The following is a 12,891-nucleotide window of genomic DNA, read 5'->3' on the forward strand; positions in this document are numbered from 1 at the left end:
TCTTCCCAGTCTGAAGCCGGTAATGTTTACCTCACTGCTAGGCCAGTGCCCCGACTCTCATGAGAAGTCTGATACAATGGCAGTCGCCAAACCCAATTGAGCTTCGGCTCACAGGTAGCCTTCAGGCTCAACTACATCCTTTGTACCTCGGTCTTTGTTAAACACAAGATAAATGTGGAGCGGAAGAAAAAAGATAAATCTGGAACGTAAGAACAAAACTGACACTTCCTCCTAAACACCTGCTGTCAATTGTTTAAACTGATACAGAATCGTCGCTGATTGGATGTCATAGATAGGGTATGCCTTAGATGAAATGAATTTTAAGTATGGAACATGCATCTAAGCGTGACCAAGACTGGGGTATTTAACTGAGGGAATGCGGTCTCAACTGAAAGCACTTTAACTGGCATCTTCCCACAAATACATTTTGCATCAAAATGTTAAGGTTACACGAGAGCATTGATTTTCCTCACTATTTATGTAGTAAATTTGTCAACCTCAAAATTATATATCCCGTAACTTTCGGGTGGTACAATGCCATTTCACCACATGAAGCTTTTTTTTATCTAATACATAACAAAAAAATCAACCTAACATGACAACCTTGTTTTTGAGCTGGAAGTGGAGCCATGGCATTTTTTTACCTTGGTAACAAAGTAACACTGGCAAGCAGTTTTCGGGTCTATCTAAAACAGACAAAATTCTGATATATTTCCACTAGGTGCAAAATTAAAATGCAGAAATTTATAGTTCACCAACAGCCTAAAATGTCTGTATAGTAGTAGTACCCAGTCAGTGCTCCTTCACTCTTTAGTTCGGAGGCAAATCTTGGACCCGATTGCCTGAATTGAGCACGTGTAACCTTTAGTTTTTGGTAGTTAATACATGTTCTGTTTTGGAGATTGTAGGCCTAAATACTTGTTTATCTCATAATTATTTTCCCTCACATGACGGGGTGGGAATCCCACAGGAAACTGCCTCAATCCAGAACGTATCTCCTGATTTAACTCGGCAATATCTCCCTCACACGACAGGGTGTGAATCCCACAGGAAACTGCCTCAATCCAGAACGTATCTCCTTATTTAACTCGGCAATATCTCCCTCACACGACGGGGTGTGAATCCCACAGGAAACTGCTTCAATCCAGAACGTATCTCCTGATTTAACTCGACAATATCTCCCTCACACGACGGGGTGTGAATCCTACAGGAAACTGCTTCAATCCAGAACGTATCTCCTGATTTAACTCGACAATATCTCCCTCACACGACGGGGTGTGAATCCCACAGGAAACTGTCTCAATCCAGAACGTATCTCCTGATTTAACTCGGCAATATCTCCCTCACACGACGGGGTGTGAATCCTACAGGAAACTGCTTCAATCCAGAACGTATCTCCTGATTTAACTCGACAATATCTCCCTCACACGACGGGGTGTGAATCCTACAGGAAACTGCTTCAATCCAGAACGTATCTCCTGATTTAACTCGGCAATATCTCCCTCACACGACGGGGTGTGAATCCTACAGGAAACTGTCTCAATCCAGAACGTATCTCCTGATTTAACTCGGCAATATCTCCCTCACACGACGGGGTGTGAATCCCACAGGAAACTGTCTCAATCCAGAACGTATCTCCTGATTTAACTCGGCAATATCTCCCTCACACGACGGGGTGTGAATCCTACAGGAAACTGCCTCAATCCAGAACGTATCTCCTGATTTAACTCGACAATATCTCCCTCACACGACGGGGTGTGAATCCTACAGGAAACTGCTTCAATCCAGAACGTATCTCCTGATTTAACTTGACAATATCTCCCTCACACGACGTGGTGTGAATCCCACAGGAAACTGCCTCAATCCAGAACGTATCTCCTGATTTAACTCGACAATATCTCCCTCACACGGTACATATGAACGGATTTAGCATACGGTACTCTCGATTTAGAACTTGGCTTTTGTGCAGTCATGACCCATGGTTCGAGCATAGAGATGTAAGGGAAGTAATTTAATACCCTTACATTGATCTCCTGAATGCAATAAGAGTTTTCTCCCTTCGTTCGACTGTGGACTATCAAAATAAGGCGCTCCGACTGGAAAAAACAGTTACATGAGAAAGTTTATCTTTGATTTTTGTGGTAGGTACATATCATGGGCCTACCAGGACATAAATATAGGCATCCGTTGTTAGTAGATGCATATTACAGGCCTATCAGGGCATAAATTTATAGGCACCCGCTGTCGGTAGCTGCATATAACAGGCCTATTAGGGTATAAATATGGGTATCTGTTGTCGGTGAATGCATATCACAGGCCTGTCAGGCATAAATATATATGTATCCGTTCTCGGCAGATGCATATCTCAGACCTAGCAGGGTATAAATGTAAGTATCCGCTGTCGGTAGTTGCATATTACAGGCCTATTAGGGTATAAATATAGGTAACCGTTCTCGGCGGATGCATATCACAGGCCTGTCAGGCATAAATAGTGGTAGGCCTATCGGTTTTCTGTTGGTACAGATGCATATTAGCGGCCTGGTAAGACATAACTAGGTTCACAGACGTTAACCGCCGGTCGGTTAGAACATAATTTAGGCATAGGAAAATGTAAACACAGACGTTAACCGTCTGTCGGTTGTTGCATAACTTAGGCACCGGAAAATATAAACACAGACGTTAACCGTCTGTCGGTTGACGCGTAATTTAGGTATAGGAAAATAAAAACACAGACATTAACCGTCTGTCGGTTGATGTTTATTTTAAGGCCTCTGTGAAAATCCGTAGATGTGACGGAACACAGTTTTACAGCAAATGATAGAATCAGACAGCAGATTCCTTGTCGGTAAGATAATGAAAGGGAAATAAGGAAGAGAAAGGTTATGTAAAATAAGATTTATTTCAGTTATATTCTTCAGTTAACAAGTCAATATATGTAGAAGTTTTTTTCTTATTTTGGCACAAAAATTATTCCAAATTATATTACAATCACGTTAGATTTGTTGACTTTTTTCAGTTGAAATTCTATCCAAAATGTCCGTGTACGTGTTGTGTTAATGTCAATCCAGGCGTAAAGCATAAAGTGAGGTAAAGGTTAATGTCTCAACATCAAGTACATTTTTTGGCTAATCTTGGCACAAAACTAATTCCAAGAATAATTTTTTTGTATCAAAGTTTTAAAATCATCTTCAGTAAGCTTGGAGTTTTTTTTCAATTGAAGTTCAGTAGAAAATGTCTGTACGTGTTACATCAATGTCCATTCAGGCGTAAAGTGATGAAGAAAAATGTTCAACTTCAGATTTGTTTTTCTAATTTTGGCTCAAAATTAGTTCCAAGAATAATTTATTTATATTAAATACTTGTCTTAAAATAACCTTCAGAATGTTGCTTTGTTTGTTTTTCAAGCTGATATTCAGTGCAAAATGTTTTACGTGTACATTAATGTTTATTGAAGCACAGAGTAATAAATGATGAGTGTTAATGCTTCAAAATAAGGATCCTATTGGTTTATGCGCAGGACAGGTAAACGAGCTCCTTCTTCTTCTTCTGACAGACGATGATGTCCTCAATCAGAGTGCTTTTGTACAGGTTCCAATCCTCCTTTGTTTGCAGGTTCTCCTGGAATGTATTCTCTTCTGGGTAGGGGCGCACGTGCTTCCTCAGCATCTGCTTCACAGCCTCGTTTGCGTGCTTCGTGAAAAATTCCTTAGACAACATGATGCACTCCGCCCCGCGGCTAACCTGGAACATAGGAACGGCTGCACGGGATTGCTTCTTTGATGGACTCCCGTGGTACTACTTAGCATTTTTAAGTTGGTGGGGTGGGGGGAATGGGGACGGGGGAAACCACTTTCTTTGGTCACTATTTCCTTCCTTTTCTTTATTTTTCAGCTTTAAACTAACAATTTTCGGATTAACTTCATTATAACTACATCTACATGTAGAAAGTTGATAACTTTTGGTCTAGGAAAACACAAGTCCCAATAAGTAATGCCTACAGAGAAAGTTGATTAGACACAAACTCAACATTTATTGCAATGTCTAAATATTCAATAGACTGGCCCAGGTATTTAAAAGTCAAGACCAATGTCAATACGTAAATACCCAAAAAGAAAGTTGATATGACAGAAATCCAACATTATTGCAATGTCTCACTACTCTATGGACCGATCCAGGTATTTAAACATCGAGTCCCCTGTCAATACGCAATACCTAAAGAGAAAGTTGAAATGTCACGAACCCAACATTATTGCAATGTCTCACCGATACTCACCAGACTGACCGAGGTATTCGTCTTTGCCAACTCATTATCGAACTGTATTGTTTCTAATCCCTGTAAGTGAACAACAGGAATGTGTTACACATTGAAGAACATTTATGATGTACATCTTTCTAGGCGACGCATCGGGGTCAAGTTCAATGTGTGCCCCCTTTGAATGACTAGATAACGACTGACTCAGGCGTATGAGGTCATTGGCTGTGTCTGGAAATTACATTTTAGTCGACGTGCAGTGAACTGGCCCGTGCGGGTCACAGTAGGAACCTGACATAACGTGAACATGGTTAGAACCTCATCAGAAACACTGTCACTAATAACAACATTAGTGGAGAGTTTAACTATCAACAGTAAAACCACTGAGTACCATCGATATACCAGCATCATGCTTATCTTTTTATTCTATTCTTTTTTAGAATACAAGATTGCCTTTCTACGTTGCAAAGTTAAGGCTGAACGTCGGGCAATTTCCAATTGCACAATTTTTTTCGGCTGAAAAAATGCAGATTTCGTTCTAAATAATTACTGTAGTACTGTGAACGCAGGATACACCTGGATCTTTAAAAAGTAACTACTAAGTATGAAAGGGTATATAACTCACGAAGACATCTCTGGGGTTAAGGGACTCCACCTGAACGTACACAGGCGGGGGTTTTGCTGGAGGTGGCACAACCTGTTTCTTAGGTTTCTTCGGCCTTTTCAGCTTCGGGGGCTTAAAAGCTAATCTTTCCTTTGCCCGTGTCTGAGGGTCAAAGACTTTCTTTTTCTGAATTAAAAGAAAAAATATTTAGAAATCCATTTATTTATTTATTTATTTGATTGTGATTTTACACCCCACATATATGATTTATAAACCTATGCACTTTCACTTATATGACGGGCCCCAACATTATGGTGTGAGGAAACTGTAAAGAGTATATGGAAATAAATGTTCGTTTATCTTTGCCAATATTACTTTTTGATTCCTGAATATTTTTTTTTTTTGAATACACTCTAAAACCTTTATGCTGAATTACGAGAATCCTATGTTTTTTGAAACATTTATTTTTGAATACACTCTAAAACCTTTTTGCTGAATTACGAGAATCCTATGTTTTCTGAGTGATGCTAGCATAGCTTATGTTATTGCTCCGAACTATTACATTATATGTGGCATGCTTATTGTATTATTCCATCACTACACTTTTGTTATTATAACGGGATATTGTGGATTCCATAAAATGATCTATACTAGCATCACTCAAAACATCAGATTACTGTCAATTTAACAGATTATATTTTAAAGTGAAAGTCGTCTCTAGATGGACGGCGTATTCTATTCTATTGCAATCTGTTATGTTTCTTCGTGTCAGCACATCATTGATATTCATTGTAATTTTCCTTGTGTAATACAATTGGACATTTTGTTTATTGCACAGCGAGTATAAGCCAGTAATATGGAAGCCGATTAAGGCCATCATCGTGCCGTCTCACAATCGTTCCAACGCCAGTAGCGATGGCATGACAGTACAACGTGATGACACCATGATAGGAAGCGATGGAATGACACGATACTGCGATGCTTCCATCGTCACTTTGCCTCGCTGTATCGTGTTATGGCTTCATTATGTGTTTCCACCCGCATTACGACAAGAAAGTCAGCAAACAGGTTTTTTTTCAAGTATATGGTATTTCGAATGGCTGGAAGGAATAGCTGGGACGAGGAACTGTTGTTGTTGTTGCATATAGTATCAATACCGGGAGGGGAAAATTGGACCACAATGCACTGTTTGACAGTGCTATGGGACGAAAGATGAAGCGATGAAGCGATGAAACGGTGGTGCGAAACTGTGACTATTATAAAGCGATAAAAGGATAGAAGGATGGAACGAAGAGACTATCAGAACGATACTGTTAAGGGATGGAACGGTACTGGAAAGCGATGACACGATGCTAGAATCGTTCCATCCCTTCACAGTATCGTGTCATCGCTTCGCACTATCATGCCATCGCTGCGTATATGTAGTATCGTGCCATTCCTTCGTTCCATCGTCGGGCGATGGAACGATAAAACGATGGCACAAACGATGACTGATGGCTTCAATGGGCTTCCATACACTAAGCAATACTGAACAAATAAACACATACAAGAACTCACAAGTAAAGCTTCTGTGTCTGCTTTGAACTTGTCAAACTTGCTCTTAGAAAATCCTGGTCCTGACGTTTTTGGTGGTGATGTACAAGCTGTCTGCACTACTTTTTCTTGTGGTTTTTCTTCAGTCCTCTCCTCTTCACTCGTTGGTTTTAGCAAACTTAGCATATTTTTGGCATTACTGTCTCTTCTTATTTTCTGAACCCAAGGCAAAACCGGGTCATTCGATCCCATGGATTTCTGCAAACGAATAAGGAAACTATAATGTAGATCAGATCAAACTGATAGAAAACGTCGAAAGCGAAATTATGTGCCTGAATTAAGAAGCCTTGTTTGCCATAAGTTCTACCAACATCAAGAGCCCTGGACCCCGTTTCACAAAGCGCACGTAACCCTGCGTTCACAAAACTACTATGGCGACGAAATACCTATAATATTGGTCGCCACGGAAGTTACGTGCACGTAAGGTTACGTGCGCTTTGTGAAACGTACCACAGGATCCTAATGCAATGTCTACACATTGTAGCTGAAATTTAAACGGGATATTGTTGCGTACGAATATGTGAATGTTTTGGTAATATTTGATTTATCCGATTGTTGATACAAAGTCTTCATTTAAGCGATGCTGGTCAGTTTTTTGTGGGTGTGTTGGGGGGAGGACCGGATTTCTGCAGAAAACCCTTGACCTCTTGCATGTTACAGAGAAACTATGCATACAGTATGGTGGTCTTCAACGAACGTTGACCGCTTAGTATCACCAAGAACCACAAACAGTGAGGGCTGGGCACTCCTCCAATTCCCTGCCCCAGGTGTATGTGATTCTGCTTCATTTACGAAGTTTATAAAGACAACGTAAAATGCATTGCTTTACGCTATTATAATTTGACAAAGTCATTTCAGGAAAAAAGTAAGAGTGGTCACAAAGAAACAAAATACTTATTTTTCTTTATATATCTATTTATTTGATTGGTGTTTTAGGCTGGACTTAAGAATGTTTCACTTATACGACGGCGGTCAGTATTATGGTGAGAGGAAACCGGGCAAATCCCAGGGGAAAACCCACGACCATCCGCTGGCTGCTGAAGACTTTCCCACCCATGACCGGAGAGTAAACCAGCATGTGAACTTGAACTCGCAGCAACCACAGTGGTGGGAGGCTCCTGGGTCATGGCGCCGCGCTGGCAAATACTTACTTTAAATAAGAGTTCCTTGAACTGAAGAACGGCCCTTTGTAGTGTGTCAGATAAGTCAATAGGGGGTGAAATCGGCTTAAATCCCGTGTCCACGCGTGCCTCTGTGCAAGAAATAGAGACAGATAAACAGTGGGCTGAGTCACTCAGACGAATCAGATGTATACAGTATACCCCCGTGAACAGATTGCAATTTTGCCCAAGAATTTTCGTGTGAAACAAAGGGCCTGATATGATAAGGCGGAGAATCGGCCCCAGAAAGGTACGATAAGGAAGTGTAAATTTCACAATCCCAGCACAATTCTGTAAATTTCAGAATAAGAAGTATAAAACTTGGTCGAAGCACTCATAAAAGTTATAATGTCACCAAAGAGATGGTTGCTTAGTAATAACCCTAAAAGTTACACTCTGGATCAAAAATGCCATTTTATCGTTCAAACGAGGCAGTTTGTTTTTAATTTACAGTATGAAGATCAATGTTAACCAGAAAACTATTTTTACTGAAACCTTTATGTGTGTATTTTTAAGTGGTGTCAAAGTTTCGTTCTGGTTAACGTTTGTCTTCATATGTAAAACATAAACTTTATAATGTGGTCAGTTTTCTTATATTTTAGCAAGTTCAAAATCTGTATTTATGCCATTCCATTCCTGTCACAGGTTGCATATCGGGAAAGAGTTCGAATCTTTGTGGCTCATCTTTTTTTTTCGCAAACATACTTTGTGTGAGTAAGGACAGAGGCCATTTTGCATTAAATAGGTGTTACTATGAAATAGAATGGATAAGCTATGGTATTACGAAATATTTGATAATTATGGCAACTGCATACGTGAATCCTGGATGTTAGCACATGTTGTCCACTAGCTATCATTAACATTAACATGTTATGTGTAGCGGAAGTATAAGGCTGAAATTTACATTTGTTATATATTTATTAAATTGATTGCTGCATAACTGTGTGTTCAAGAATTTTTTTAGAAAACTACATTTGTTGTGATTTTCATAACTCTACAGTGTCTAATGGGAAAAAAAGATATTTTAGTGTTACTGAAGCCGGCCATGTTTTTTTTGTTTCGATTTTATGACCTATACATCGCTTCAGTGAATGTATTGGACTTTTGCAAGCCGCATGGTTGCCATAAAGCAGGAAAAGAAGAAAAAAACAAAACTGAAAAAAGACGTAGCCTTACGAGTGTGTCAGCAGCTGTCACTCACAGATATAGTCAGTTTCACTACTTGAGGTGAACAGTTTGTTGCACTGGGGCGATTCCACGCCTTACCATACTAGGTCCTTTTTGTTTATCTTCTGAACAAATTGGCATTTTGTCTTAGGAGTTTCGCGTGAAAGTGACTTCGGTTTACTGGATTGTATGAAGTAAAAACCACCCATTCCACATCCTCCTAAAAATTATATGCATCCTACTCTCTCTGTGTGAGAACGCATATCAGCTAAAAACTAAAAAATCTTAGAAACTAAAGGCTAAATATGAAAGCTAATCCACGGATCATACTTGTTTTCGAGCTTGATTTCAAGAGTAACAAACTGAATGTGCACACAATATGTATCAACATCGGACAATGTTAGAAGAAGATATTGAAAGGAAAACAAAGCCTGGTGCGGGCAGGCGGAAGGACAGACAGACAGACTTACAAACACACACACCTAAATCAATATCACTCCCTTCTTACAAAAGTGTTGAGGGGAGCGGAGACGGAGAACATTTCTCGCTGTCAGAGCGGCGTTCATGTTTGCTGATTTCTGTGTGGAAATGAACACTTATGTCATTAGATTAATCTGCTCTGCTCATTTTGTTGGCGCATGGAGAATCTCCTGAACTAACAACCGTTCTTGGTTTGATTTAAACCATTGTTTTACGCTGAACGTCAGTCAAGAAGCAGTAAAAGAGAAGAAATTAGATATTGTCGCAACAGTACCCTTTGAAAGAATGGCAGCCAAAAGTGAGGGCTTTGTTAAATACAACAATACAATTGATTGGCTAAGGAGATGTGCTTTGAACTCCCTAGCCAACGAATGTGCATCAAGCTTGGCGCTGTGTTTTAGATTGATTGGTCCGTTTATTCACAGTATCCATGGCAATGACGAATCGGAGTAACCACAATATTGAGATTTCCTCATTTCCATTCATCAGATTCGTCAGTTTATCTAGCTCTTACTTTCTACATTCGCTCCTTACCCTGCTCGGAAGTACCAAGTTTTGGCAAACGGTGTTTGCCACTTCCCCTGTCAAGTTTCCTAATACCCAATTTGGGAGTGACGCCTTTCAGAGTTTTGATCACTTGACATGATCCCTGTGAACAAAATAGTGGATATACTTGCAATACATTTAGTTTTTGGACTGTTGCCTAACACAACACTACACATTATTCTTACTTATACCATAATGGTTAGTTACATGCATATGGGTGATGGAAACCGGAGAGCCCGAGGGTAACCACCGACCTTTGGCTGTTGGTGACGAACATTCTCGTATGTGTTGTGCTGATATGGATACCATATTGTTGGAAGACAAGTTGTCTTCATCGAACGTCAGAATGCGCAATGTGATGACCCACTCACGCGTCATCACTGACCGCTTACTGTCACCAAAGCCGTAAAAACAGTGAGGACGCGGAAATAAAGAAAATCCGTTGTCCAAAGCAGGGTTTGAACCTCGTGCAAAGATCGTTGTGATTACAAAAAGTAAGCGCCCTAACCCACTCGTGACGGCCCACCATATCTGCTGAAACTTGTCAAATAGCTAATACACGTCTACATGGGCGGTATTCCAGCTTGTTTAACAACATAAACATGTCTATATCAAGGCAATAATTCCAACAGTGACTATGGATCCGACGAATACATGAACTATAAAATTTTCTAGTCAGAAGACGCATATTTCAACAATTCATATACGATAAATAGTTCTACACAGGACTACACATAAACATAAACAATTCAATGGCAAGTCCCAAACTTTACTACACAAATACACAAATAAAATAAAATCACATTAGTAATGAAAGACATTTTTCGATGATTTAAGAGATTCTTTTTTATTTAGATACTGTGCCACAAGCCTGATAAATTTATTTATATGTTTGGTTGGTCTTTTACGCCGCACTCAAGAATATTTCACTCATACTACGGCAACCATCATTATAGTAGGCGGAAACTTACGACCATCTACACGTTTCTTGCAGACCTTCCCACGTATGGCCAGAGAGGAAACCAGCATGAGATGGACTTGAACTCACAGCGACCGTACTGGTGAGAGGCTCCTGTTCCGCTGGCACGCTAACCACCTCGGCTACGGAGGTCATTCGCTGAAGTTATGGGTTACCATGAGTGTGACACCCTCATTTTGTATCTCACGAATAGCTGAAAAGACGCTAAACGTGCAAAACCACGAAACAGGTTGGGAAAATGTGTATATTTATATTCTATTTAGCTATTTTATCACTCGAGAAGGTTGTTTCTTCACCAGTGTAAATATAATCTTACCGATTTGACAATGTACAGCCAGTCCGAGTGGAGGCTGTCCTTCACAATTACAGCGCTGCGTCTAAAATATATGCAGAAAAGTAGCCAATATATTAGCTATATGTAATTTTAATTTAATGCTTTATTTATTTATAGAGGATTTCCCACAGCCAGTGGCCACGAGGGGATATTAACAATATAAAATACGTATCGATGTCACATGGCGTTTCAAACATATTTGTTTTATACTAAAAAACATATACCACATAGGCAACACCTCAGGGAAGAAAGGATACATAACAAGTCCGTTGGCGATTCAAACCGTTTTGAAAGAAATGTTTGTAAATCTTTACCAAAATAATGTATCGACTGTTTGTAATGCCGGGTGCACGATTCCTCAGTCTGTCATATTTTGCTTATAATGTATTTATTTATTTGATTGGAAGTTTACGATGTCCTGAAGACCATTTTCCACCATAAGATGGCGGTCAAATGTATTATGTGCAGACAACCTTGCACGGAGAATCCACCGCTCTCTGGTAATCCTTCTAACTTAAAGCCGCAGCCGAACTTTCGGTTGCCATTGTGGACACGTGGGTCACCATTTTCAACCCTGGAGGAAACCCTCCTCTGTTTAGTTACTGAATTAAACCACATGTGATATTTCAACATATGGCGCCTCGCTGGATCATTAAGCTGGTATCTCGTTCTCACCACGACCGGTTGGCTCATGCTCTATTAGGTCGCAGACTCGAATCCAGTTCTCGCTAGTCCCAAAGCAGCTTTAAATCCTGGGCTTGACGCGTACTTCGCAAGAGCGGTGGTTTCCACACGGCACACATACACCGCACCATCAGCGTATGCGTGAAATATTCTTGACTGCGATTTTAAACACTAAGCAGATAAGTAAAATAATGGATGCAATTCACTGAGGGACCTGACGGTATTTTGGTTCACAGAGGTATCTGGTTGTATTTTTGTGAGCAGACATGGAAGAGGTATTTGGTTATATTTTGACACTTTACACAAATGTCTGCTAATCGAAGACTAACCTAAATCGACACCTGACCTCACAAAACATACAACTGGACTAACGAGTAGTAAACCCATTGCTGTTTGCGAGGACAGAATCTGAATCTCTATGCTCTGAAGTGCCTGGTTGATGGCCATAGGTGACCGTGTTTTGATGGTTCCTGGTTGTATTGTTGTACACTGATTTGTCTGATTGTTTTTTGATGTGCTGATGTAGTATATGGTACATGTATTTTGAGGTTCCCGATTTTATTGTTGTATCTGGTGCACTGAGCTGCTTATTGTATTTTGATGTTTTGACGTGGTTGATGATATATGCATTTTGAGGTGCCTGATTGTATTTTCATGCTCTGGGGTGTTTTGTGGTAGATGTATTTAGAGATTCCTGATTGTATTTTCATGCACTGAGGTGGTTTATTGTACATTTATTTTGAGTTGCCTGATTGTATTTTGTACACTGAGGTTTCTGATAGTATTTTAATGCACTGAGGTGAGTCGTTGCATTTTGATGCCTTAAGGTAGGTAATAGTATTTTAACGCACTGAGGTGGCTGATAGCATTTGATGACAGTAATTTAATGCACTGAGGTGGTTGGTTGCATTTTTGATACCTTGAAGTGGTTTATGTTTCATGTATTTTGAGGTGGCTAATTGTATTGTGATGCTCGTGTCTTTCTACTAGTATTTTAATTCACTGAGGTGGATAATTGCATTTTGATGCCCTTATCTTTCTGATAGTATTTTAATGTACTGAGATGGATGGATGATGCCATTAATTCCGTGG

This window comes from Liolophura sinensis, chromosome 8 (assembly GCF_032854445.1).
Source record: "Liolophura sinensis isolate JHLJ2023 chromosome 8, CUHK_Ljap_v2, whole genome shotgun sequence".
NCBI classification, from domain to species: domain Eukaryota; kingdom Metazoa; phylum Mollusca; class Polyplacophora; order Chitonida; family Chitonidae; genus Liolophura; species Liolophura sinensis.